Here is a 27,149-nt window from a genome sequence, read left to right as displayed (position 1 = left end):
ACTAACTGGTTTTGCATTGTGCATATTAAATCTTTTCAACACCTTTTGTATGTACTCATTCTGAGACAATGTTAATTTGCGATTTTTCTTGTCTCTAGTTATTCTCATAGCAAGGATTTGTTTTGCAACTCCCAAATCCTTCATTGCAAATGAATTTGCATTTTTCTTTTGAGCACATTTATTTCCTGCATGTTAGACCCTACAAAAATCATGTCATCTACATACAATAACAATATAATATAGCTGCCATCATTTTGCTTTTTCAAATAAACACAATGATCATAGTAACATCTAGTATAACCTTGTTTAGACATAAACTTGTCAAATTTTAGATACCACTGCCTTGGAGCCTGTTTTAAGTCATACAAGCTCTTCTTCAACCTGCACACTAGTCTCTCCTTCCCTTTTACCTCATATCCTTGTGGCTGCTGCATATATATCTCTTCCTCCCAATCCCCATGGAGAAAGGCTGTCTTTACATCTAACTGCTCAAGATGCAAATCTTTAGCTACTACTAGACTTAGAATAGTTCTGATTGAAGTCATTTTAACAACAGGAGAAAATATTTCATGAAAATTAATACCTTTCTTCTGTGCAAACCCCTTCACCACAAGTCTAGCTTTGTACCTCTGTTTTCCTCAATCTTATTCCTTCAGCCTATAAACCCATTTATTTTGCAATTTAGTTTTACCTACAAGCAACCTGACTAAGTCCCAAGTCTGGTTATGCATTAGGGAGTCGATCTCTTCTTCCATGGCTAGCTCCCACTTTTTCCTTCTTTCAACCTGCATTGCTTATTCATAACATTCGGGTTCACCAGAATCAGTCAACAATAAATAATATAATGAAGGAGAGTATTGTTCAGAGGGTCTACTTATCCTGGAAGATCTTCTAACACCACTTTCAGGTGTTTGGGGTGCCTGTTGCTGTTGTGGTGGTTTTTGTTGTTGTGGTTGTTGATTATTATTATTTTTAGGCACCTTTACTTTTTCAGTGATTTCATCAAGAACTGCGTATTCCTTGTTTTCTTTTTCCTGTTTCTTTTCCTGCAACAGATTCTTATACAAGACCTTTTCATTGAATATTACATCTCTGCTCCTAATGCTTTTCTGATTTTTGTAATCATATAAGTGATAACCAAAATCATTAACACCATATCCAATAAAGGTACATTTCTTTGACTTTGCCTCAAGATTTGTTCTATTTTCTTTATCAATATGGACAAAGGCCTCACAACCAAAAGGCTTTAAAAAGGAGTAGCTTACCTTTTTACCTGTCCATGCTTCCTTTGGAACACCACCATCCAAGGAACTTGAAGGCCGTCTGTTTATTAGATAAACAACAATATATACAACATCTGCCCAAAACTGTAAAGGGAATCTTGCATGCAATCTCATGCACCTTGCATGCTCCATGATTGTTCTGTTCATCCTTTCTGACACACCATTTTCTTGTGGTGTTCTTGGAACTGTCTTCTCGCTGCGAATTCCATGCTCTAAATAGTACCTATCAAACTCTTTGCTGCAATATTCACCTCCATTGTCTGATCTGAGACACTTCAATTTCTTTCCTGTCTTAATCTCAACCAAAGCTTTCCATTTCTTGAAAGTATCAAATACATCAGATTTATTCTTAATACAATAAATCCAAGCTTTTCTAGTTGCATCATCAATGAAAGTAACATAATAACAAGAGCCACCGAGAGATGATCCCTGAGAAGGTCCCCATACATCTGTATGCACAAGCTCTAATTTTTCGCTCTTATTTTCTTTCCCAACTCTAAGAAATCCGACTCTCTTCTGTCTTCCATAAATGCAATTCTCACAAAAGTCCAAATCAACATTCTTCAAACTTGGCAACAAATTCCTTGAGTGAAGAACCTTCATCCCCTTTTCACTCATGTGTCCGAGGCTATGATGCCATAATGTTGCATCTGCTCCTTTAGAAGTTAAAGCATTAACAGAGTTAGAAATACCATTGCATAAATACAATGTACCAAGCTTTTTGCCCTTTGTTATTACCAGGGCTCTTTTGGTGACCTTCCAAGCTTTATCTGTGAAAGTTGTCACACAACCTTCACCGCCTAACTACCCTGTTGAAGTTAGATTTTTCTTCAGATCTGGAACATGCCTTACCTCCTTTAGTAGCCATTGGTTTCCATTCTATTGTTTTACAAGAACCTTACCCATTCCAACAATTTTACAGGGTTTATCATCACCCAAATGAACTTGTCCAAAATCTCTTTGAACATAGTCATGAATGTATTTCTTATCAGGTGTGGCATGGAATGAGGCCCCTGAATCTACCACCCAAGAATCAGTAATATTTTCGAAAGAAAGAATCAAATCATCTTGTAACACCTCACCTATCACATTTGCTTCATGATTGTTTTCTTGCTGTGCATCTCCTTCTTTTCCCTTCCGAGATCTACAATATTTCTTTAGGTGTCCTTTCTTTCCACATTTCCAGCACACTATCCCCGATCTGGACCTGGATCTGCCTTTCCTTGATTTACTGCGATATCCTGAGCTCTTTCCTCTTTCCATTTTTTGTCCCCTAGACTCTACACTCAAAGCAGTACCCGATGTCTCACCGGAGCTTTTCCGTCGCATTTCCTTGCTAAGGATAGCACCGACAACATCATCAAACTTTAAAGTACTAGATCCAGAGACAGAGTTACTAATGGCCATTACTAAACCATTCCAACTTTTTGGCAATGAGCACAATAATAATAGAGCTCTAACTTCATCTTCAAAGTTTACCCCTACAGAACTTAACTGACTTGTAACTGTATTACAATCATTTAAATGATCTACAATAGATCCACCTTCTGACATCTTCATATTAAATAACCATTTCATAAGAAATACCTTGTTTGAGGCAGAGAGTTTTTCGTATAGTTTCGACAACGACTGAATCAAACCCTCTGTCATTGTTTCCTTCGAAATGTTAAAGGTGACCGACGTAGTGAGGCACAACCGTATTGTTCCAAGTGCCTTTCTATCGAGAAGGTTCCATTCTTCATCTATCATAGCTGTCGGCTTCTTTTTTTTTCCGCTTAATGGTAGGTACTGATTTTTTCGATACAGATAATATTACATCTGCATCTTCCATAATGAGAAGTTTTGTTTGTTAAATTTCTCGACCCTAAACTTACCATCTTCCGCCATTGCTCCCACTCGAACGAGGAACCCTTCTTTCCTGCGTGTTTATTAGCCAAATAGACCTTCGGCTCTGATACCAGTTGTTAGAAAATTATATATTATGGAGCAATGGAACACATAAAATATTGCAGAAATATAAACACAAAAAAAATGCATAAGACAAGAGAGACATAGATATACGTGGTTCACCCAGTTTGGGCTACGTCCACCCTGAACAGCCGGTCCTTCCTTTCTATTATCCAGCAAAATGAAGAGACAAAACGTACAATAGATCCGCTATAATATCCTCTGTTTTCTCTCACAGTCTCGCCTCTCTTTTTCTCGCTCAGAGAATACACATCTATTTCACAACCTCAAATACAATGACCTCATACAAAGAGAGGGGGTTTCCTTCTAGGGAAAAAAACCCTAAACTAAACATAATTTCTACCGTCAGATCATCCGCCTAATGAACGGCCCAGATTTATAAGAAATTACTATACTTTTACAAGGCAACTTTACATCTATTTTTGGGTTCGGGGGCGCTGCCCCCGAGCCTCCGCCAGGGGACCGCTGGCCCCCAGACCCCCCAGCCGGGGCAGATCGGCCACCCCGCACCCCCCCACGTGGAGGGGTGTACAAACTTCTTGGGCTATACATCCGGTTGAAACAAAGACCTCTGAACAATCATGCTCCACACACAACAAATATTTCACAAAAATAAATAATATTAGCCACAAATATGAAATTATTCATAAACCTTCCTAATGAACATACTAACGTTAAAAATACATTATCTAATGCAAAATGAGAGGTTTAATATGTTGAAGGATGGTTAGATGGGCCTTAATTTATGTCTAATTTAGAGGCATGGGCCTTAATTTATGTCTAATTTAGAGGCCCATCATACCCCCCTGCTGAAAGTGTTGCTCATCCTCTGAGAAACTTAGTGACCTCATTGTGCCTCATTCATGGCCCTCGTGGCCTCTCTCTTGTGCATTCCTCAGTCCTTTCTCTTAAGAATCTTTGCTGTAACTTCTGCAAGGACAAGTCCAAAAATATATTTGTGCATAGAAAAATCAATGTTTCTTGAGACCATTAGCTTGTCTTCTTCTTTTCTTTTGTGGCCTAGATGATTGCCTAATGGCCTTGGAGTTTTCTATTTTGATTAGGTATCTCTTAGGCATTGCATTTTTTTGTTTTTTTTTAGCACCATTTGTTTCTTTCTTCCTTCCTGTAGCAACATTCTGTCTTCCTGTAGCAACCATTCCTTGTATTTCAGAGTATTTTAACTATATCGGAGTGATGAGAAACAATGTAGAGGGTTTGTAGGATGATGCTAGGGCTCAGAGGGAGTATTGTAGGTTTGTGAAAATGGAGAGGATGCTCTGTTTGTTTCTTTTTTTCAAGAAATTTTCAGGGTGAGATAGGGTGTAGGGTTTGTTCTTGAAATTATGAAATGGGATGGATGAATGATGGATAATTAGTGAATATGAAGTGGATGGAAGGCTTGGAGTGCTATGGTGACTTGGCCATTGCAAAAAATTCTTCTTTTAACTATTGTCTCCATTCCTTGAAATCATCACCCTTCATAATTTGACTTTTCCAAATTGCATGAGTGAATGAGTCAACTGAAATTAACTAGTTGAAGGTGGTCGAGATTGTTGATCAATCCTTAGCTTATAAAACCTCATCTCTCATTCATTGACAACAAATTGCTAACTATAATATGCTCAAGAGAAGAGGTCAAGAATATTGCATCCCTGTACCTACTTGATGGTTGTTGGAGAGACATGCATGTTGTTGCTAAGTTGATGTTTTTGTGTTGTTAATGACTCATGTATGCCTTCTTGACTGCCTTTTCTTTTTTGTTGATCTCATTTTGCTGATGGGTTGTATTCTTGTTCATGTGCAGGTGTTGGGGGACCTATATCAACCTTCCCTAAAGAATATGTGACCTTTTGATCCATTTCTCCATCATATTGTTTCTTGTAGATTCTTCTCGGCCTTCCTGTAGAGATCCTATAGTAATTCAGGATAGCCTCTTGTAGCAGACTTGTTTTTCCCATATCTCCCAAACGGTAAAATGGATTGATCTAAAATTTTCTAAGCATGTTTCCATCATCATTATGCACCTCCCCATAAACAAATGTTGGCCAATGGATGCGCGAATCTCAAGAAAAACTAAAAATGGCTTAAGGAAATGGAGGTCGATTTCTTGGAAACCGTGCACTATAATTTGTTGAAATTTATTAGGCATGTTACCATCATCCATATGCATCTCCCCATGAAACAATGTTTTAAATGGATGCACGGATATCGAGAAAATAAAAAATGGATGTAGGTGATGGAGGCTGATTTCTCGAAAATTGTGCACTAGAATTTGCTGAAATTGCTTGAGCATGTTACCATAATCCACATGCATATGCATGGTTTGCAATATATGGCAAAAATAGTTTTTTGCTCTATGTATTTCTGTTTCCTATAGTGAAACAGAGTGTTCTGGTAGTTTTTTAGGACAACAAGGAAAATGAGTGGTAGAAGCTTGGAAAGGATGAGTGGATGGTGGAAATAGATGAGGGTGATGGATTTTCACGGCCTTGGTCATGTTGGAGCATTTGAGAAAATGAGGATAAAGTCAAAATTTGACTTCTTTTGACTATGTTTGACTTTTTTTTTTTTGTTGGTGCCAACTTGTTTTTGTTGCTTGTAGATGTTGGAGGACACCTACATTCATCAGAGAGATATAATGAGCACATATTTTTTTTATTTTTTTCTCTTTTTTTCTTCTAGGCCTACCAGTCGCCTCATTGAGGTTTTCAACTAGTAGGTCTTCCTAGGTGCCTCAAAGGAGGTTTTCACTTAAGATATTTTCTTTTTCTCTCCTTTTTCTCTTTTTCCCAACCCATTGACTGCCTCATGGAGGTTTTCAATCAATGAGTCAATCTCAGGTGCCTCAAAGGAGGTTTTCACTTGAGATTTTTTTTCCTCTTATTTTTCATTTTTTTTTAACCCTACCCTACATGAAAAAAAAATTACTTTCAAGTATAAGAATACTTTCAATGGATCCATGTGCACATCAAGATGAAAGATAAACTGATGTTTAGGCTTGCAATATATGATTTGACATGTACCTGGATTTCACAGACCAAATGATTTAACTTTGAAAGGATCAAGCACAGTTGAAGAAGAGAGTGTTGCTGCAACTTAATGATTGTCTGGAACCATATTTCAATATAGTTGTGAGGCCCATGGTCCACTTGCCAATTCGGATCATCTTAGATGTCTTCTTCTTCCATGACCTTCAAATCTTCCTCTTTTTGTTGATCACTCTCTTGAACACATGGAGGATTCGATGGTAACCATGAGGGAGCTTTCTCAATCTCTGATTTTGTTGTCTGCTCTTCATCAAGTGCAACCCATGATTCTTTGATATTCTCTTTTGAATCTTCTTTTTCTGCATGTTGTCCTTCAATGGCATCAAGAGAATCTCTTTTTTTGAATATTATTCCTGAGCTGAGATGAATACCATTGAGATCGAAAGGAGATATTTGGAAGTGTTGTACCTTAGCATTATGAGTGGGCTGAGCTACTTCATTGTGTGGGTTTGGAAATGGTGGTACAGGTAGTTGAGTGGGAGTGGATATTTGAGATGGATGTGGTTGGGGTTGTAGTTGTGGTGGAGGTGAATGGTAGGAATAACATGGAGTTGGGTATGGAGGATATTGATGAAAATATTGATGATATTGTGGATGGCTCCCACTTGCCAACTTTGCTGCCAATATTGGTTTTGGGGTTCAGATGTCCAATGTTTCCAAGGAAAGGGTGTGTTCCAATTACTTTGAGATGGATGTGCATAAGCTTGAAATTGTAAATTAGGTTATTGCATCATACTAGGTTGAATAGGCTACCATGGTCCTCTTGGACCTACATAACATAGATACATTGGCAATTGACTTGCTCCATTGTCCTCTTGGTAAACTTCCTTCGACCTTGGTAATGTGGGGCAATATTTAACATCATGTAATTCTTCATGTATGATACAAATATCAACATCTTCTTTTTTCTCATTTTGAATTACTAACATTTCTACTTGTTCACTTAGATTGCTAAGAATTTATGTTTTAAAGTTATCAAGAAAATTTCCAAGTTTAGCTTGACTTACCGATCTTGATGTTGATTTACTTACTCTTGCCCTTCCTCTTGATATGTGTTTGCATGTTTCAAAAATTTTCTTCAAATGATAGTTGGTATACATCACCTCCACTCATGAGATCAAGGAGATGAATCCACTCATCCCTAATTGTTCTAAGTAAGAGGGTGTTTAGTGTGTCAGATCCTAAATGATGTAGTTTTTCCCTCTTAACATTATACATGAACCTCTCTATTAGATCCTATAGACTCTCATCTTCTCTTTGATTCATTATAAAGATTTCTTCTTTAAGATCACGATCTTTATATTTTTCTAGAAATGTATTTTGCATATCATTCCATGATTTTATTGATTAATCCCTAAAATCATGAGCCATTTAAGAGCTCTATCCTTCAATGTTGCCGAAAACAATATTAGTTTTTGAGTTTTTAATAAGTAACCATAAGATTTACAAACAATTTCAAATTCAAAGAGAAAGGCTTCTGAATCCTCTGACCTTAGACCATGAAATTTTGAAAGAAAAGATAGAGGGATCTTCTTCATGTGCACACTACCATCAGTATCTTGAATCAAAAATATGAGAGGATCTTCCTCATTGTCATCATCTCCATCCATTTCTTCTACATTCTTTGCCATCTCTTCTTATTCTACTTGCAAAAGTGGATGCTGATATGGCTCTTACTACACCACGTGATCAAATGGGGGGGTGGTTGGTGTTGGAGAATTTTTTTGTTTTTATGATTGAATGGAAACACTAATTCAATGCACTTTTCTATTTTTTAAATGAAATATATGCCTAATGCAAATGTTTTTTGTTTTTTTTTCAAAAAGTAAAAAGAAATGAATCAACTAGGGAATAACACAATGCATACTTTGACACATCCCCGACAATGGCACCAAAACGTGATGAGCCTCGGTATTGCAACAAGAATGATGCAACTCCAAAGGCTACCATCTTTAATTATCGACCCGGGGTTCGTAAAAACTTAACAGGTATCGGCACTATATGTGCATCATACAATTTGTCCTTCCTTTGCTGTTATGATGTAATGGAGTGCATGTACTGAAATCAAACCCTAAACTAATTGCAGGAAATGAACTTCTTGAAATGGAAACCCTAACCTATTACAAGAAATAGAGTACAAGGAAAGAAACATATTCTAATTGCATAAAGATCATGAACTAAATGTAAAAGAAACCTAACTTAACCCTATTTATCACATGTGATGATTTAAACTAACTGAGCATGGACTCTGATCTAGGGATTATTAACTACTACATGCATATGCTAATTAAGAAATAAAATAACTATTTTTCTTTATCTTCTCATTTTATAAATGCAAATTCTAATCTTTCCTTTTTCTTTGGTAGGGGAGAAAAGTGTGGAGGAAGAGGGGTACAATGGTTTTGATGGCTTGGAGGAAAAGTAGAGGCTTAATCCCAGCTTCAATGATGGTTTTTCTCAGTTTGGGCTCAAAATAGGCTGCTACAGGATTTCCTATTGGATGTCTACAGCATGTCTACAAGATGTACTAGTTCTCCTACAGGATCCCCTGTTTTATTACAATAATAGGCCGAAAGATTAGGAAGTGGTCTAGAAGGTGGAATGAAGCTTGGGAAACGTGGATAATGGAAGAATAAGGCATGGACGTGGTGGACACTACCCAGAACTCAAGCAAGGGCTCCAAGATGGGTGGATTTGCTCAATGGAAATGACAATATTTGCTTATAAAACAAGAATTTGGATTGAGATTTTAGTGACATGGGTGGATGAGTCTTGGATGAGGCGAACGAGATGAGGTATCCCTGAAATGTGGAAGCTCCTGCAACAACACACATTATTGTCTACATCTATCCAAAAATTCATCTATACATGGGAAAAGATTTATTAAACAACAGAAAATTACTAGTCTAAAATCCAGAAATTCGAGAACTAGTGAGCTAGTAAATCTATCAAATGCCTAACCTAATCAAGTGCAAATGAAATGGGGTAAATTTTGTTATAAAATAGAATTTTTTGGTGATCTAATGCAAGTGGAATCAACTTTATTGAGGCTTGTTATCATGCTCTAAAAAATAGCAGAATTTTATCGTTCTTTGCTAGAAAGGAGTTCTAGAAATCTATATTTAGGAATAAGAAAACTAATCCAAGTAGCTCAATGATTACTATGACATTCCAAATATTTTCCAAGTATGAAATTATTCTTGTGATCCTACAAAATAACTTACATCAACCATTTAACCCAATCCTACAACAATAAATCATCAATACTAAATGTAGAAATAGAAAGAAACAAGAACAAGATATGCATGTGAATAAGAAGTGACAATAAGAAAATCAAATGATACAAAAGGGATCTGAGACTCCTAGGATGGCCAAGCCCAAGGAAACTCAGATTCCTATGGAGGAGAAAAAGATTTAGAAGCTGAACATGACACCAATCATCATTATTTTCATCAATATAATTACATCCTTACAAGAAAAAACAATGGAGCCGCAAAAATATGAGTTCTCTCCACAAGAAGACTAAGAAAAATCTACCCCTAGAGGTAATTTTTACTTGATCTACTTATAAAAAAATGATTCGGAATCATTCCCCATGGAAGGAGGAAGCTTTCCGCACCAAAATCCCTTGATTAGTGGATCTGGTTCCCAATAGTAAGAATTTGCATTAAATGGCAGGGAACACATTCCTAGATTTTCTCAGTCATTGGAGTTCCACAATCTGTGCCATAATTCCATAATATCTTGTTGATATATTATTTAATATTGATCATCCTGTAGTAGGGAGAAAGTCCCTAAATTATCTCCTCTTCCAAATCTTCATACTCTGCCCAATATTCTCATAGTATTCCACAAAATTAAATAGTTTTAGGCACAAATATGCAATTATTCATAAAGCTTCCTAATGAACATATTAAAGTTAAAAATATATTATCTAATGCAAAAATACTGGTATAATATGTTGAAGGATGGTTATATGAGCCTTAATTTATGTTTAATTTAGAGGCCTATCAGCAGGCATTGGGGTTTTCAGTAGTTTTCTTTCCCTAAATAAAAATACTCTTTGCATGAGTGTGATGTCTTCTTGCATGTCTAATGTTTCTGTTCTAAATTGTGAATTAATGTTTGTATAGCAGTAGAGTAGGTTTATGTATTGAGATTTTGACTAAAACTTCATGATCAGTTGCAAATCTACACCATAATTTTTACATGCTTTTCAACACATATTTTTTTACCAACTTTCTACCATCACGTCTACATCCTCTCTTAGCTCGGTGTTGGCATTGATGTTATGTTGTAGTGATTGATGGTTGGCATTGATGTGAACTTGGGAAATAATTGCAAATGATTGTGTTGTAGGAGGCTTGAGTGTTACAGATGGTTCTTGAGCAGCTTGGCTGGTGACAAATTTTCTTATGTGAAGGTGTTATGTATGGTTGTTATGGCGTATGAGTTTATGCATATTCTTGTTTGACAGTTGTGCAGGTGCTGGGAGAGTTGTGGAGCAAGTTGGTAGAAGTCTAGGCTAAGATTTTTTTTTTTTTTTTCCCTTTTCTTTGCCACAACTGCATGGAGTAAATCTTATGTGTGTAGTTGTAGGCATTAGAAGCGGGTAAAAGCATGTTAATGTGTCTCATTATATGGCAAAAGCAAAAAAGTACTCAAATAAAAAAAGATAAAAAATAATAATATAAAAATATCAATTAAATGAGTTGAGTTTCATACTTGTTAATTATAAAAAATAAATGCTAAATTTGTAACAAAGCTAACTCACAATAAATTTTGGTAAAAGCTATAGTGAACCTATTTAATGGGTTTAGAAAATATAAATAATGTTATAAAAAGTAAATACTAAATTTGCAAATAAGTCAATATTGGTAAAAGCTATGTAATCACTCACAAAATATAAATAACTTGATGTAAAGTTAAATAAAATGTTAAAACTCTTTAAAAATATATATAAAAATAGAAGTAGAATTTCTAAACAAATAATTTTACATATTATATTTTGAATAATATAAAATACGTTATTATAATCATAATTAAAAATTTTATTATAAAAAATATAAAATATATTTTAAAAATTTTCAAAAAATAATTTTAACATTTTGTTGTATGTTATTTTCAAATTTCTATTAAAAAAAATTGATTTTATAAACTTGAAAGGGTAGTTTCTTGGGTCGCGGTTTTATACATACGAAAATATGATCATTTTTACTAGTATTTTAATAATAATTAAAAATATGCTTACTTTTTATTTTTAAATTTGTTTAACAATCTTCAGAATGTTTACAACACATCTATTAAAGAAATTGGAATTAAAAAACATAAATCAATAGAGAAATGGGGGGTCGGGGTTTTGTCACTACTTAAAAATTTATGTAAAATATTAATGATACCTTTTAAAGAAAATGAATAAATTAGATAAAAATTATGTATTAAATTTTAGAAAAAATATGACATGAAATTGAATTTAAATTGACATGTTTTGTCTTCTTTTACCACCACCTAGTTTTTGATGATTTTGTAAATTTACGAGTAAACTTTCCAACTCCATTTATTTTTATAAAACTTCTTTGCCACAAAAAGGGAAAAATTGATACACATTAACATGCTTTTACCCAAGCATCAACACAATTTTCTGATTGCGGTTGTACTCGAGATTTTCATGTTTTTTGGGTGTGGTTGTAGGTTTAATTATGATTAAACATTACCCTGGTTTTGGTATGTGTGTGGAGAAGGTTGACACTTGGTATTAGTATTACCATGGTGCAGGTTCCCTTCGTATTGATATTACATGGTATTTTCCCATGGTAATGGTTTGCAGATTGATGAGAATAGTTTGCCATATACTTGTGTGTGTATTGAGTTATGAGAATGTATAGATGGAGTGAGTGTGTGAGAGAGCGCTACAATGGATTTCATATATCACTGTATGTCTGTAGCTGAGTTCAGTGTTTGCTTTATCATATTTTATTTTCAGATCAGAGAGGCTGTTGGTTTCTCATGTTGAGAAAATTTGAGAGCCTAATTTGAAAATGTATGAAACATGGTTCCCATGGCGAAGTTGGAGGCGTAGAGACTTCATTCTTGTGGAAACTTGCAGACAATGATTGGAGGAGGAGAATATCAATCCAATTTTAGTTGGATAGTCCAATGGATGTTGAGCGAGGCTTCTTAGTGGTGGTGGCTTCCAACAGATGATTATCTGAAGAGTTGTCTGAGTAGGAACTCAGTTGATGGATGTTAGCACAATGTTGTAGGAGTCAAGTCTTTTAGCTAGTGGGTGCTAGCTACTCTATGTAAAAATTGTTCAGCCATTAATAAAATATTTGAGCAACAACAACAATGGGTGGTTATTTTCCCTAGAGAGGGTTTTCCACCAGAAATAATCGTGTTCTCGTATATGCATGCATTAATATTTATTTATTGTATTTTGTGTTGATTTACATGATCTTGTATATTGATGTTATGTTGGTTTCATCATTTTTTTTATGGGTTACTAAACCTTGTTCTTTGGTAAAAAGAGAAAACAATTATATAATTATGATCTACTGATTCACCCCCCAAAGTAGTGAGGACATTTCCAACAATGGGTATCAAAGAAGATTCTCTTCATGGAGGTTGATTGCTCGAGGGTATATCATGGGATAATGGCCAAAAACATGAGGAAATAGTCTCAGAAGAAGAAGGGCTTCAAACAAGCCAAGAGTACTGCAAAACCTGAAGAAACCCTCCTCCTAGTAAAAGGTATCGCACACAATATTTTCATCCATGGAATTTTCTTTGCCAATCTGATGATTTTGGGGTCATTAAAGAAGATGATAATCAGTGTTTTGAAGTTGATTCCTCAATAGGTGAGGAAGGTTTTCTTTCTAGTGAAGGAATTTGAAGATGAAGAGCTTAAGAAACTATTAACTCTAGAGGCAAAAAAAAAGCTCAATCAAGGATAATTGAGAAGCTCACTTTGGAAAAAAAAGATCTGAAGAAATTGCTCCATATTCTTAAGGAGAGAGAGCATGCATTCAAGGAAGAAATTTCTAATCTGAAAAATCAGTTGGAGAAGGCAAGGAAGAATGAAGATGAGATTGAGAATCAACTTAAGAATTAAATCAACCACTGTAAGAAATTAGAAACATAAATAGAAGAGAGAAGATTAGGCCTAAAAGGAGAAAATGAGACAACTGGTGAGAAATTCAAAGCACAAATTTCCAGCAGCGATCAAGACAACCTTTATCAAGATCAAAAGCCAAAGAATGTGATAAAGAAAAGCATGAGAAATGTAACGTGTTATGGCTATAAAAAAAAATTGCACACTTGAACAAATTGTAGAATCAATAAGACAAATCATTCCAGAAAAAACCTGCAACTGAATAAAGAGAATGCACAAGAAATCCCATCATTATATAGGTACACAAATTTATTTCATGGGTATTATTATCTGTGTAATGATTTCGGCCATAAAGGTATTCACTGTAAAAAGTAACCACTTCCACCATATTTTGGACATATTAGATGTTTTATTTGCGATGATTTAGGCGATATGGCCAAAGATTGCAAGCTACCTATGCCCATCATGGAGTCTAGATGGAAGAAAAAGAAATTTGACACGAATACCTCCAACATCTGTCAAAGTAACCTACAAAAAAAATCTAAAAGAATATGAAGTAGGAAGCAACAAAGAGAAAATTGTGGCCAACTCGGCCTCAGGGGAGCATGAAACAATATGTTCATAAATTCAGAGGAAGCTCCTCAAAGAGAATGAGGTTCGCTAAACAATTATTCATTTCTTAGTACATCTATGACCTATTTTAAAAATCATTAATTTAAATGGATTTGCTACAGATTTTTCATCCATCGATATTGTAGCTAAATTTGATCTGTGCATCTTGAGCACTTATTAGCACATGCATCAGGATATTAATTTTTTTTTTGTCCAACAAGATAATAATAGAATGGATAAAATTGTTGAATTTTTTTTGGAGACCTATGCACTCAGATGTATGCAAGAACTGGTTATGAAAGTATGAGCTATGTTCAGTCATGTAGTTCTAAGTTTTTGCTTGCAAAAACATTTTGAGTTTTATTCAAAAAGGAATAAGACAACAAAAAAAAATTGAACTCTAAGTAGATTGCACAAGCCTAGAAAATCTCTTGTCGAAAGAACAATGCGGTGGTTTTGATTGTTGGATCCAATCCATAAACAAATGGTTGTATTGGTTCCCAATAGATGCGGAGGAAAATTTTTCAAAATAGGATATATTTATTTCCATCTGGTGATCTAGAACGTTAATACGCTTGAACTCGTCTGAAAATTGCAAAATCTCGGGCAGTGACAGAGGTGCAAAGAACAATGGTCATCAAGGATATTTGATTTTTTTATTATTTAATCTGGTCGTTTTTAATAAATTGCTTTGTACGTAATGCATGTGTGAAAATTCTCATGATTGCTTGACTTGGATACTGATGTGATGAATGTGGATGCTATCATGTTGAATTCGAGGTAGTGGTATAGATCTGGTCAACGCTTGTTGGACAGGTGTACGTGTCGCATGGAGAAATTGGGATGTGTTGATGTAAATTTTGAGTGAAGAAGAAACCAATGATAATAATAATAATAATAATAAAACCATTGCAAGTAGACTACAGTGCATATTAGTTACTAAGTGTTAAGAGTTACATGACGCCCTTGTTGTAGATTTGTAACCTGCACAAAGCTTAAAGCTTAAAGGCAAGTTGACTATTTCCTCTAAAGAGGGGTGTCGATTCATAAATAAGGTTTTGTGTTACCAGGTCGCATTACAGTTTCCAGAAAGTGGATGATCCCGCAAATTGAAGAGGAGTTGCGGTTTCGTTAAAGATGAAGAAAACCATCCATCGGAGGTTGAGGAAGCCATGAGAAATACACAAAATTGTGTAGAATTGGTCGGGTAAAGAATGATGGTGTTATGGTGATCCACATACATATCACTACATGGTTAGAATCTAAAGAAAATGTAAATTTACATGAACGATTATTTTCTGTCAAGCAATGTTGGGATGCCATATTTGAATCCCCCATGCAATGAACGATTCTTCACATGTCGTATCAAGGGCTAACAGGGAAATGAGAGTTACGAGTTGGTTGGAAGCTAAGGAAAACAGATATGTTTGTGAAGTTTTCAAATTGGGTAAGTCCATGGAGGACAGTCTAGAAAAACTTCACCATAAAATCTTGTTAAATTTGTGCACACATAAAGGCTTCTATTGAAAACTTGATCAATCATCTTCAAGAAACTGCTTTGGGCTAGTTAGTGATGGATTCAATACTACTCTTGATATGGGTGGAAAAATATTATGAGGGTTTTGGCTCCCATGCAAACTTAAGTTGAATGATATCCTTCATGGGGTGATCTTGTGGAGATAGATACATGGGTTGGCCCATTACGTGTATTGAGTTTTGACCAGTTGATGAAGTGGCCATGAGAGAAATAGGACAAATCCTTCTGCCTATATTTTCCTGAAATTTTGTTGAACATTTTTCGTTTCAATAATAATATTTCACCTAAGACTTTCAAATGGTGTGAATGTAATTTGGGTCCTTCGATGGATTGAGAATTTGAGTGATGATGATGCATTTATGGTGCCAAATTTAGTTGCATAAGGAAGTAATTAAAGTGCGCACAAAGGCATGGAATTTTGTGCATGAATGTTTTCGTTCTTTCTGAAGATTTGAAACCCATTCACATCCTTATCCCATTTGCGGAATTTTCTTAATTCGCCCAATAATTTAAAGAAATTATACTTTACGATGGTGAGAGTAAAATATTGAGGATGCATGTATCGATTACATGCCACGATAATGTCCAATCTTGAATGAAAAATCGTCATTTTATATGCTTTGGTTGATATGTACATTGTAATTTATTTGTTTTCCTGCATGCAACGTGTTATGTCTTAGTTCAAATTGTGTATGGTGTAAATACTAGTGTATGAAATGTTCGGTTGTGCAATCCTATATTTCTAATGAAGTTGATGTTGTAATGAAGCAACATGAGGCTCTTGATCCTTCTTCTACTAGTGCAATGGTTTCAAGGAGTACGAATGTTGGAAGCAAAGCCTGGGATTTCCTTTGCCAAATATGTAGATGAAATGCAAACAACTATGGCCATGCAAGATCTCAAAGTAGTTCAAACTTCATGCCGGTGTAAAGGAAGTTTTGAAATGCAGTCTCTCTAGAGTAATAAATGTTAGTGAATTGTTAAAATTTACGCTGCAAATGAAAGAGATATGGTCATAAATCTTGAAAAAGTGTTATGCCCTTCTATGGAGCTGAAATGCTAGTCACTGAAGTTTTGCAAGGTTTTCAAGGTTTCATGCTCATCCATAAAAACCCCGTGGTTATCGCTTTATGTGAAGAAATGATTATAATTAGTGTGCACATTCTATAGAGCATTTTTGTTCTAGTGATGGTGTTATGGCAGGGATTGAATCCAAGTTTTTGACACAATTTGTATAAAACCTACATTAAAATTCTTAAAAAAATTTCAACATGGACAGAGGTACCTCTAGCTAATCCAAGTCAGTGGTACAACTTTGTTGGTGTATATGATAATCATGGTGCTAACAATTGTGTTGCAGAACTACTGGTTGAAATGTTAGCTGTATACTAACATTAATTTGTTGACGATATATTACAGTGGCTCATGAATTTTTTTTCCCTTAAAATGTATGACATATTTTGTTGAAAGTTGTGAGAGTGTTCCCAAGGCTTTATATCTCATGATTATGCCTTGTACAAAAATTTCACGAGTGTAGAGAGAGTATTGTGTCCTTGTCCATAGGTGGGCTTCGATGTCACTATCATAGTCTTCTATTTGATGATGAAGCCCTTTAAAAGTGCGAATGAATTGTGTTAGTCACTATCATGAGAAGAGTTATTCATCCATGTAGGCACATTTCAATGCGAATCAGTCTCTGGTTGTCATTGATATAGCTCCATTTCATTAGGTGAAGGGTGTAATTATTGAATACATCGAGTATTTGATGTTAGTTATTTGCTTCAGCCATGTAAAATCTTTATAAAACTGTTTAATTTATGGTCAAGTTCTTAGTCAAGAGTTAGTACTTTGATCCATGAGGTGGATCTTTTAGGAAGAAAGCCTTGATTATAGATTAATGATGATGCCTCCAGTCGTAGTGTGTGCTCAAGGGGAGCATGTATGTTGTGTACTTGCAGAATTGATTACAGATTGATATTAATGGTGATGCTTAAGGTGAGCATGATCACTGCATAGTTGTTGCTTCATATGGATGGTCATGATTGCTGCTTAGTATGTGTTGCTGCACCTTGAGTTTAGGAGAGAGTGTTACTTTTTTGGTTTGAGAAGTAATGTTGTTATAGTAGGTTTTGTTGATTAATTCTATTTCTACTATGATATATCTATTTGTTGTTGCTTAGATATTTTGTTTCTAATGGTCATGGGTATGCCTTTTTTGTTTTGGATAGAGTGAGTTATGGTTGTTGTTGCTTCTTATCATGCTTGTAGATCATATCCAGCCAGTGTTTAGGGGGGTCTATTGTGATTATATAGTAGATTTCTTGATGAGTTTAGCCCTTTTCCATTGATTTCAAGGGGGGAGACAGTTAGGAGATCAATTGTTCAGAGTACATTTGGATGATTCATCTGGGGTTTCCATCAATGCCAAAGTGAGAGATCGTTGGCATTGATGTTGTGTTGCGGTAATTGACGGTTGACATTGGTGTCAACCTGGGAATGTATTGTAGATGATTGTGTTGTGGGTGGCTTAAGTGTGTATGAGTGTGACATATGGTTCTTGAGCATCTTCGTTTGTGACAAATTTTATTATGTGTAGGTGTTATGTATGGTTTCTATGGCAGATGAGTTTATGCATATACGTGCTTGATAGTTGTGCAAGTGCTAGGAGAGCTATTGAGCAGGTTGGAAAAGGTTTGGGCTGAGAAGCTTTTGTTTTTCCCTATACTCTGCCACAACCACATGGAGTTAGTCTTATGCTTATGGTTGTAGGCATTTAGCCACATTGATGCAGGTTTATGATTGTGGTTGCAGTCGATATTTTCATGTTTTGTGGGTGTGGTTGTAGGTTTAATTACGAGTAGACATTACCATGGTTTTGGTATGTGTGTGGAGTAGTGGTGGGCTCCAGTATTGTAGCAATAATGCTACAACTCCTGGAGCTTCCTATCTCTAATTTTATCAACCCGGTAGTTCGTACAAACTTGGAAGCGACGGTGCTGTATGCACAAGTACTAGCTCTTGTCGCAGTTGTCACTTGGTCAGCTGGCACAAGTCCGCTAGGGCTCAAGCCAACTTCTATATGCTCACAGAAGAAGCTTTATGAGTGATGGATGAAAGCTAACTCAAAGGAGGCTAATCTACTTGCAGAAAGAAACTGAAAGCCAACAAAGCATGAAAACCCTAGTAAACCCTAATTTGACTAGCTAGGCCCTTACAATGAAAAACTATGAATGAAACTTCTACCAATGATGCCATTACTTGCAGTGAGCTGAAATACATGCATCTAAGCTACTTGCATCTGAAAAGACATGTTTTTGTATTTTTTCATTAAGTGGTTGGATTTATTGTGATGATGCTTTTGATTAGGGTTTGACTGTGCAGGAGCGGTTCGAATGGAAGGAAAGCATGGGCAAGGTCAGGGGGGCTAGGAGAGGCCCTAGAGGATCTCTAGCATCAGTCCACAGAAGTCTACCACGTTCGGATGCTCAGCAACCGAGTTTGCAGGCTTCTACAGGAAGTCTGCAGGGGATCCTACAGGAAACTCAGGGGTTCTACAGGAAGTGTGTGAAATTCTACAGGATGTTCGACTGTGGGAGTTTTGGGAGATGGTGAAGTGATGGAGTGGTATGGGAGGATAGGTGAGATGGAGATGGAACTGGTGATGGCTCAGGAGCAGAGAAGTCAGATGGAGAAAGAGTGCATGCAGTGGGTTGATGGCTGGAAGGATGGGATCAACGAAAGGTTAAGTAAATGGAGCTACGTGAGTAATGGAAGAGATGGAAGGTAAACGAGCTGAACAGAGGTCGGTTGAGGGGCTTTAGGTGTGGTTGACAAGAAGAGGAAGGTAATGGAATGGTGTGGAGCAGTGTAGATGAAACAAATTGTCTATGAATGTCACCAAAAATGAGAACTCTTTAACCTATGTTAACTGTTCTATTTTGAACCAATGAACATCAATGCAATTTGTGAAAGAAACTCGTGCATGGAAGTGGAATGAAGAAGTAATGATCAAGACCAAAGTGCATGGATGGATCTACGACTAAAGTAACTGTTGCAACTTGCATGGACGTGAAAAGAACTGCGTTTGGTTTTGGTGGTTGGTTCAGACTACACCCCAATCCCTAACAGAGATGGCAGTGAGGTCCTTTCAACCTTTTTCTGGAGCTCCAATGAATTATAACTATCCTCTTCTAACCTAAGCAACTGGAAGCAAATTCACCATAAACTAATCCTATTCAATCTCATAAAAACTAAATCAGCAGACTATAAATTCGAATTGCATGTCAAAGTAAAGAAACGAAGTGTTGGAACGAAAGGCAAATAACATTACAACACAGAGGAGATCTATTGCTCTCAGGTTGGGCCCTAACCTGAGAGTTATAGCTCCCTTAGAAACTCAGAATGAGATCAAAATCTGCCTGCCTTTATTCATAACCAAAAATCTGATGTCATGCCAAAACTGGCTTACAAAAAGAACCAACACCGAGCTGTAGCTCGTACTTCGAAATTACAATAGTAATGCAACAGTTCAAAAAGCTCCTATCAAAGGCTACAGCCTTAGTATTTATGCAAAATGATAATCCAACAGGTTTCCTTGATTTGTGGAGCTCGGCTGTCCAACTGAAGGTTAAACTGCTGATCCTGTAGAACAGTTGTAACTGCTGTTCCTGTAGAACGGTTGGCTGCCTCTAAGCTCGGTGGGGAGATTGGTTGGAGCTCGGAGCTATGGTGGGAATCAAGAGGAAGGTCCCCAAGACTGTGGACATCCTCTCCCAAAAACCAGCAGTTCCACCTTACTGTCTCCTTGTCTCCTTTTTCGTGGTCTTTGCTCCCTTTTAATGCCAAAAACCTGAAATCATCATGTATTAGTCACGTAGATAGAATGCCTACCCTTCTTCCTACAAACAACACGAATAAACCAAGAAATGAATGCATAAGCAATAAAAGATGAATGGTTTGAGCAAAGCAAGTAGGCCAAATGAGCCCAGATTGTACCAAAAATTGTGGCTCATCATCACCCCCCAGCTAAACTATTTGCTCATCCTTGAGCAACTTAGTCCAAATCTTCATCCTTCATTGCTTTCACTGCTTCCCTTACATCCTAAGGCTCTGTGGTAGTGTCCTCTCTGTTGATATGAAACCCTGCTTTCCTGTTCACTTCTTCCCATTGTTGACTGTCATCCTCCTCTGTATTGCCTTCAGTCAACCCTAGCAGTAGTGGTGGGCTGAGTTTAAGGCCAATCCAGCTGGCCTGGAGGCTTTGCATGGATTTCTTGTAAAGGTCAACCCTTGCCAAAGCTTCCCTCATCCGAATGGGGGTATGGTACTCTCGGATTTTCAAGCTGTGTGCCAAGGTACTCCATCTGCGTGCACATGCTTGGGCAGCACTTTCTCCTAACAACCTTTCCATGTCTTCAAAGTGAGCTATGGCTTGTGCATGTTGGTCCATAAATCTCAAGGAAGCTATGGGATCAGTAGCCAACTGTTGGTGGGCTGAGATGAGTGCAACCGGATCCTCTGGTTCTGCTCGAATGAACAGTGGCTCGCTCACTTCTCGGTTCATGACCGATTTTGCTTCAGCTGCTCTTTGATCCTCATGGTTTAACCATGAAGCGAACGCCATCAATTGCATATCACCCAAGGCAATATTGGGATCCCAGGAGACTTCATTAGGCAAAGCCAAATTGTGGAGGTAAAACTCTGCTAATTTGGCTTTGTCTTCTGACGAACTAGTACTGCACAATTCAGAAAATTGTTGTGGGTTTTGGATATGTGAAATACCTCTTTATGCCAAGGTGTTTATTTGGAACTGCAACCATTGATCTTTTAAGTACAATCCATAGGATTTTGCAGGTGGTCTGCACTGTATTGCCTCCATGGCCCAACTGGCCATGCAGGCCAATTGTGCTTCCTTTTGTTGCAGCTGTTCTTTTAGAGCTTGCACTTCAATTTTTGTTTGCTGTTCTGCTTCCTGTAGAAGTGTCATTGGCTCTTCAAGACCGGTGGTCAGCTCCTTTTTGCTTTGTTGTTCTTTTGTGATGTCTTTGGAGGATGTTCCTGCCCCTGCCTTTAGCTCCTGTAGCTGCAATCTCAGCTTCTGGTTTTCTTCCTGTAGAAGCACATGTTGGCAATTAGCCACATGCTTAGCCATGGCGAATTCACTCCTGACCTCCTTGAGTTGCTCTTGTAAAGGGCCTATGTCCGCCACACCCTTTGACTTGGCGATCTGCATCCATGTGTGGGAACGGACTCTTTCCTCCTCTAATGAAAAAAATAGGGGTACAGTAAATTTCTGCGGTATGATTTTGCCCACCTCTAAAAAGGTGTAGTATGAACTCAAATTAGGCGAAGGGCTAGGTTCTAGTATATGTTCTCTTTCTATCTCTTCAGGCGGTTCTACCTCACCCTCCCTTGGTGGTGATGAGGGTCCTTCTCCTTCCCTCTTTTCCGTTTCCTGTAGCCGGGCCAGAGTGTCCTGTAGAACATTTTTAGCTTCCTGTAGCCGAGTTTTTTCAGTCAACAGGTCTAACCTTTCTTGCCACGTATTTTTCTTTGGACTCCCCTTCTCGTAGGTGACTGTGATCCTGGAGGGTGACTTTTCCTTGGGAGAAGCAGGTGTATCTTCGATGACAATCGGGCTGCTGGACTGAGGCTGTGGCTTGCCCGTCTTTATCCTAACACTTCTTCGAGCTTTAAAGTATAGAGGGGTCTCCCTCTTCCTCTTTTCTTTTGGCTTAGGTGGCGTGCTGAGGCCAGCTAATACAACTGCTGCCTCCCGTGCCAGAATATCCACCTTCTTCTCTTTGGGTTTCACCTTTTGAGGGCTTCCTGTAGAAGCCCCTGTTTTGGTAATTTTCGGGCTTCCTGTAGAAGACCCTTTCTCTGTCTTCGGGCTTCCTGTAGAAGCCTGTTTCTGCTTTCTTGTAGACACGGGTGTCACCACCTTTTCTTGCTTAGCCGCATGGGTTTTGCTTTTTGCTTTGGTTGCAGGTGCTGATGAGGTACTTGGGCTGACGTGGACCACCTCAGCTTTGTCCATTCTTCTCTTCAGCCTCTTTTCTCTTGCTGACAAGATAGGTGTGCCACCTTTTTCTTTGTCATCCTTTTCCTCATGCTTCTTCTTTTGTTCTTTCTTCTGCACTGTGGTCAGGGTCTCCTGGCCTTTTTCTCTCTTTCCCTTGGCCACTGCTTCTTGTTCCTCACTGCTGGAAGAACCCATTTCTTCAATCAACATTTTAATGTCTCCATCTCTTGTCAAATTCCGGAAGGATTCCCATGAGAGGGGAACCTTATATGAATGCAGCGCATCCTCCACAAGAAGCTTGATCAACCCATGGTGGGCTATCTGATCTGGTATGCCCTCTTTTAGCTTTGTGGCACACTCCATTAGAGACTGCAATAGGAAATAAGGGATGCTCAGTTTTTGTTCTACAGGAAGATCAATCCGGTGCCTCAATTCAGTGAGCAACCGAAAGTGATATGCATACACGATGCTAAAACGACCTTCACAAGTTATATATTTCATGATTTGCAAACTGACTTCATTCCACGGTGGCAACAGACTCGTTCTTCGCACCCCATTTTTGTCCTCCGAGAATTCCTCCTCAGGTGGAAAGAATTCTTTCTTTGCCTACTGGCTCAGCTTTCTTTCTTCCTTATCCCACGGCAAACCCATAGGAAGTTCTGTAATCCGACTGATATACTGTGGGGTGAGCTTGAGGCTTAGGCCCCTGAAGGTTACTGTAGCCAGTGTTTTGGATTTCGGCCTTAGAGCTTGCAGAAATTCTTCGGCCACTTCATCATCGTAACCCTGCAATTTATCACAAAAAGATATCCATTGAATCCGTGTGAAGAGTTCTACCACCTCTTGGTTTTCCCTTAACTTGGTTGGATCCGTGGGTTCCCGTCTAATAAACCCACCCGGCATGATGAACACGGTTGTTTTAACTAAAGGTGGCAAATGCGGAAGATATTTGGTCTATTGAGACAGAGCATGCACATAATCCACAAAATTTATCCCTGCGGATCTCAACACAGTCTAATTACACTGACATCCTGTAGAACGACAGTATAGGCACAGCAAACAACAATTTCACCGATATCTTTATGACCAGACTGTGGACGATGATCCTGCCACCTTTGAAAACCAATTGCATGAAGAGTTTCAGGGTTACCTTTTTCTGCCACCTTTTTTTACATGGGGAACCCGCCCTCCTGTAGAACTGCGTCCCTGTAGAGACTGCGTTCCTGTAGAAACTGTGTTCCTGTAGGAGCAGTGCGCAAATTTCGGGGAGGACTGTAGTTGGCCTGCGCTCGAGGTGTGCTTCACCGGCGTTCTGGTAGCCAAAAGCTCGGCGTATCAAAGTGAAGAAGAGATCAAAATAGCCACTCGAGTTTGAAGTGGTGGTTGATAAATGCATGCGCACAATCTAGCCGATTAGATTTTGAATCGGCGCAATCCGTGGCGCGGGGGGTGAGCTGTCCCCGCCGGACCGTTGGGCGACGTCATCCATCATTCGCCCGCGTATTCACTTGCTGCCGCATCCATTCCCACAGATCTGCCGCCGCCTCTTTCTGTTAAACTCATTGCTTTCGACGGGATTGTCCTCACGTGCATGCTGCTCATTCTCTTTGTCGTGGCCGCCACCCAAACATCCAACTATACCATAACTAGCCGACGTGGCCAGTCGACTGGCCATACGGCCGCTCAACCATTCACTTTTACGCTGTGCAAACAATTCAAAGTAAAATTCATGCGATTTGATGGAAGGAAGGGTCGAGACACTTACCTGCGTGGCTGCACACGATTTTTCCAGTTTTTGGACGATGGTGAGTGGATCTACCTGCTGCATGCGAACTTACACAGACCCAGAGGCTCATGGTTACAGGCTGCCGATGATGGAGTGGATGCTTTGGTTGCATGCGCCCGTGTTTCATTGCAGATGGCGGTGCTGTGAATGGTATCCACTCTAGCAGGTTTAACTGTTACAGGATTCCCGCGGGGTGTCTCGTAACAGTTCTTCCTCCTTGGGTGCATGCTGCACGACGGAGGATCTGGCCTTTCGATCACGCTCCCGGAGCTTCTGATGCCTATGGTATGAGATCTCAGCACTTGTTCATCTTTGAAAATGGCTTTTCCCGCGAGAACTCATCGATCTGCTTTGCTGGTGCAGGGAACTTGGTTGCATGTCGACAAGGATGGTGGAGCAAGGTAACAGCAATGTGCAAGGGTGCCAACAGAGGCTTGCATGCGTCCAAACCGATCCTTAGTCGCTAGATCTCCTTTTAAAATGAATTCTGGGCCGTCCCAAACTTCTACAGGAAGTTTCCTGTAGAACACAGAGCTTCCTGTAGAAAGTTCGGGCTTCCTGTAGAAAGTCTGCACTTTCCTGTAGAAAATCCGCGTCTTCCTGTAGAAAGACTGCATCTTCCTGTAGAAGATTCAAACCATGATAAAATTGCACATACCTTGAAAAAACATGGGTATCCTTGGAGGAGGTGCTGGTGAGGTCCCTTGACAGCATGATAAGGACCCTTGGCTTTGAGTTGAGAGGCTTCCTCTCCTCCATAGAACATCTGCAACCTGCATGCAATTTTACCATATTTTGCTTATTGTTTTTTTCTTTTTTCCTCTTTTTTTCTCTTTTTTTTTTGAAAGATAACAGGGGCGCCTCAAAGAGGTTTTCACCCGTGCCATCTGCCCTGAGCGCCTCAGAGAGGTTTTCACTCAAGGATCTTTTTCAACCTTTTTTTCCTTTTTTTTTTTTGAAAAGGCAATAGGGGCGCCTCAGTGAGGTTTTCACCCCTACCACCTGCCTTGGGCGCCTCAGAAAGGTTTTCACCCAAGGATCTTTATTATTATTATTATTATTAATTTTTTTTTTTAAATCCTTCAGGGTATGCCCAAAGCAGAGGCAAAACCCTTCTCTATGACCAATACAGATTTCTCCATAGTTTTGATGAACTCTTGTCTTGAGAGAGGTCTCCTGTAGATCTTCAATCGATGCCCATTGACAAGCATGGGAATGGCTTCCTCATCAATGGTTCGAATAAGGACAGATCCATTGTCATGGCATTTTTCCACTGCATATGGTCCTAGCCATCTGGTTCTCAACTTCCCCTTGAAATCTTTGTATCTGGAGTCATACAACAAAGCCCAATCTCCCGACTGAAATTGCTTGTCATGGAGATGTTGGTCATGCCACACCTTTCTCTGAAGTTGAACCACTTCTGAGTGAAGGAGGGCCTGCATTCAGTGCTCATCTAGGCCATTCAGCTGCAATAGCCTTTCTTGTTGTGCATGGCTGAGATCTAGGTCCAGCTGAGCTGCCATCCTCAAAGTGTTGTATTCAAACTCAATGGACAGCAAAGCTTTCTTCCCATAGACCAGCTCATAAGGTGTGAAGCCGGTGGTGGTCTTCCAAGTGGTGTTGTAAGCCCATGTGGCTTCAACCAGGCGATCTGCCCAGTCCTTTCTGCTGCTGCTCACCACCTTAGTCAAGATCCCTTCTAATGCTCTATTGGTGACTTCCACCTGCCCATTTGCTTGAGGGTGATAGGGGGTGGAAGTCCTATGCTTGATCTTGTGATGAGCTAGTAGATCTTCAACCAGGTTGGATGTGAACTGGCTCCCTTGATCGGTGACCAGCTCTCTTGGATAGCCAAACTTATAGAAGATGTTTTCTCTTAGGAACTCGGCCACCTTTTCTTCTGTTGCTGCTTTGATTGCTTTAATCTCTGCCCACTTTGTCAAATAGTCAGTACACACAATGATGTAAGACCTTTGCCTCGAAGAAGGGTTGATTGGGCCCACAAAGTCCATGCCCCACTTCTCAAATGGCTCAAGAGTCACTTGAGGTTGGAGAGGCATCTCATCCCTTTAGGTCGGTTTCCCCATTCTTTGGCATTGGTCACACTGGCTGACATATCTTCTGACATCTTGATGAAGTGTGGGCCAATAGTAGCCTGCCTGCAGGATTTTGAAGGTAGTTCTCTTTGCTGCAAAATGTCCTCCACAAGGCCCATCATGACAAGTGAGGAGGATATCAAAGACTTCCTCCTCCCTTACACAATGCCTTAAGATCTGATCGGGGCCAAGCTTAAACAGATTGCCCCCGATCCAAGTAAATGAGGCACTTTTTCTGATGATTCTGCTCTTCTCTCTGGAAGATAGGTGCGGAGGGAACTGTGCTGAAACAAGGTAGTTTGCTATATCAACAAACCATGGAGAGAGTACTGAAATAGCAAACAGATGTTCATCGGGCATCTGGTCATCCACTGTTCCATCATCATCTGCAGACAAATCCAATCTAGATAAAAAGTCAGCAACAACATTTTCTCTACCTGGTTTGTCAACAATGGTCAAATCAAACTGCTGCAATAAAAGTAACCATCTATTAATACGAGCATTCACATCTGGTTTATTCATTAAATATCTAATTGCAGCATGGTCTGTATGTACAAAGGTCTGGTAACCAGTAATATAATGTCGGAACTTGTTCAGTGCATGGACCACAGCCAAGAATTCTTTCTCGGTTACAGTGTAATTCAGCTCAGCTTTGGACAAGTTTTTGCTAACAAAGTAAATG

This window comes from Pinus tabuliformis, chromosome 2_1, assembly GCF_031772625.1.
Source record: "Pinus tabuliformis cultivar Carrire ecotype Pingquan chromosome 2_1, CPIR1, whole genome shotgun sequence".
Taxonomy (NCBI): domain Eukaryota; kingdom Viridiplantae; phylum Streptophyta; class Pinopsida; order Pinales; family Pinaceae; genus Pinus; species Pinus tabuliformis.
The sequence above is the reverse complement of the archived record's forward strand: the minus strand, read 5'-3'. Positions refer to the sequence as shown.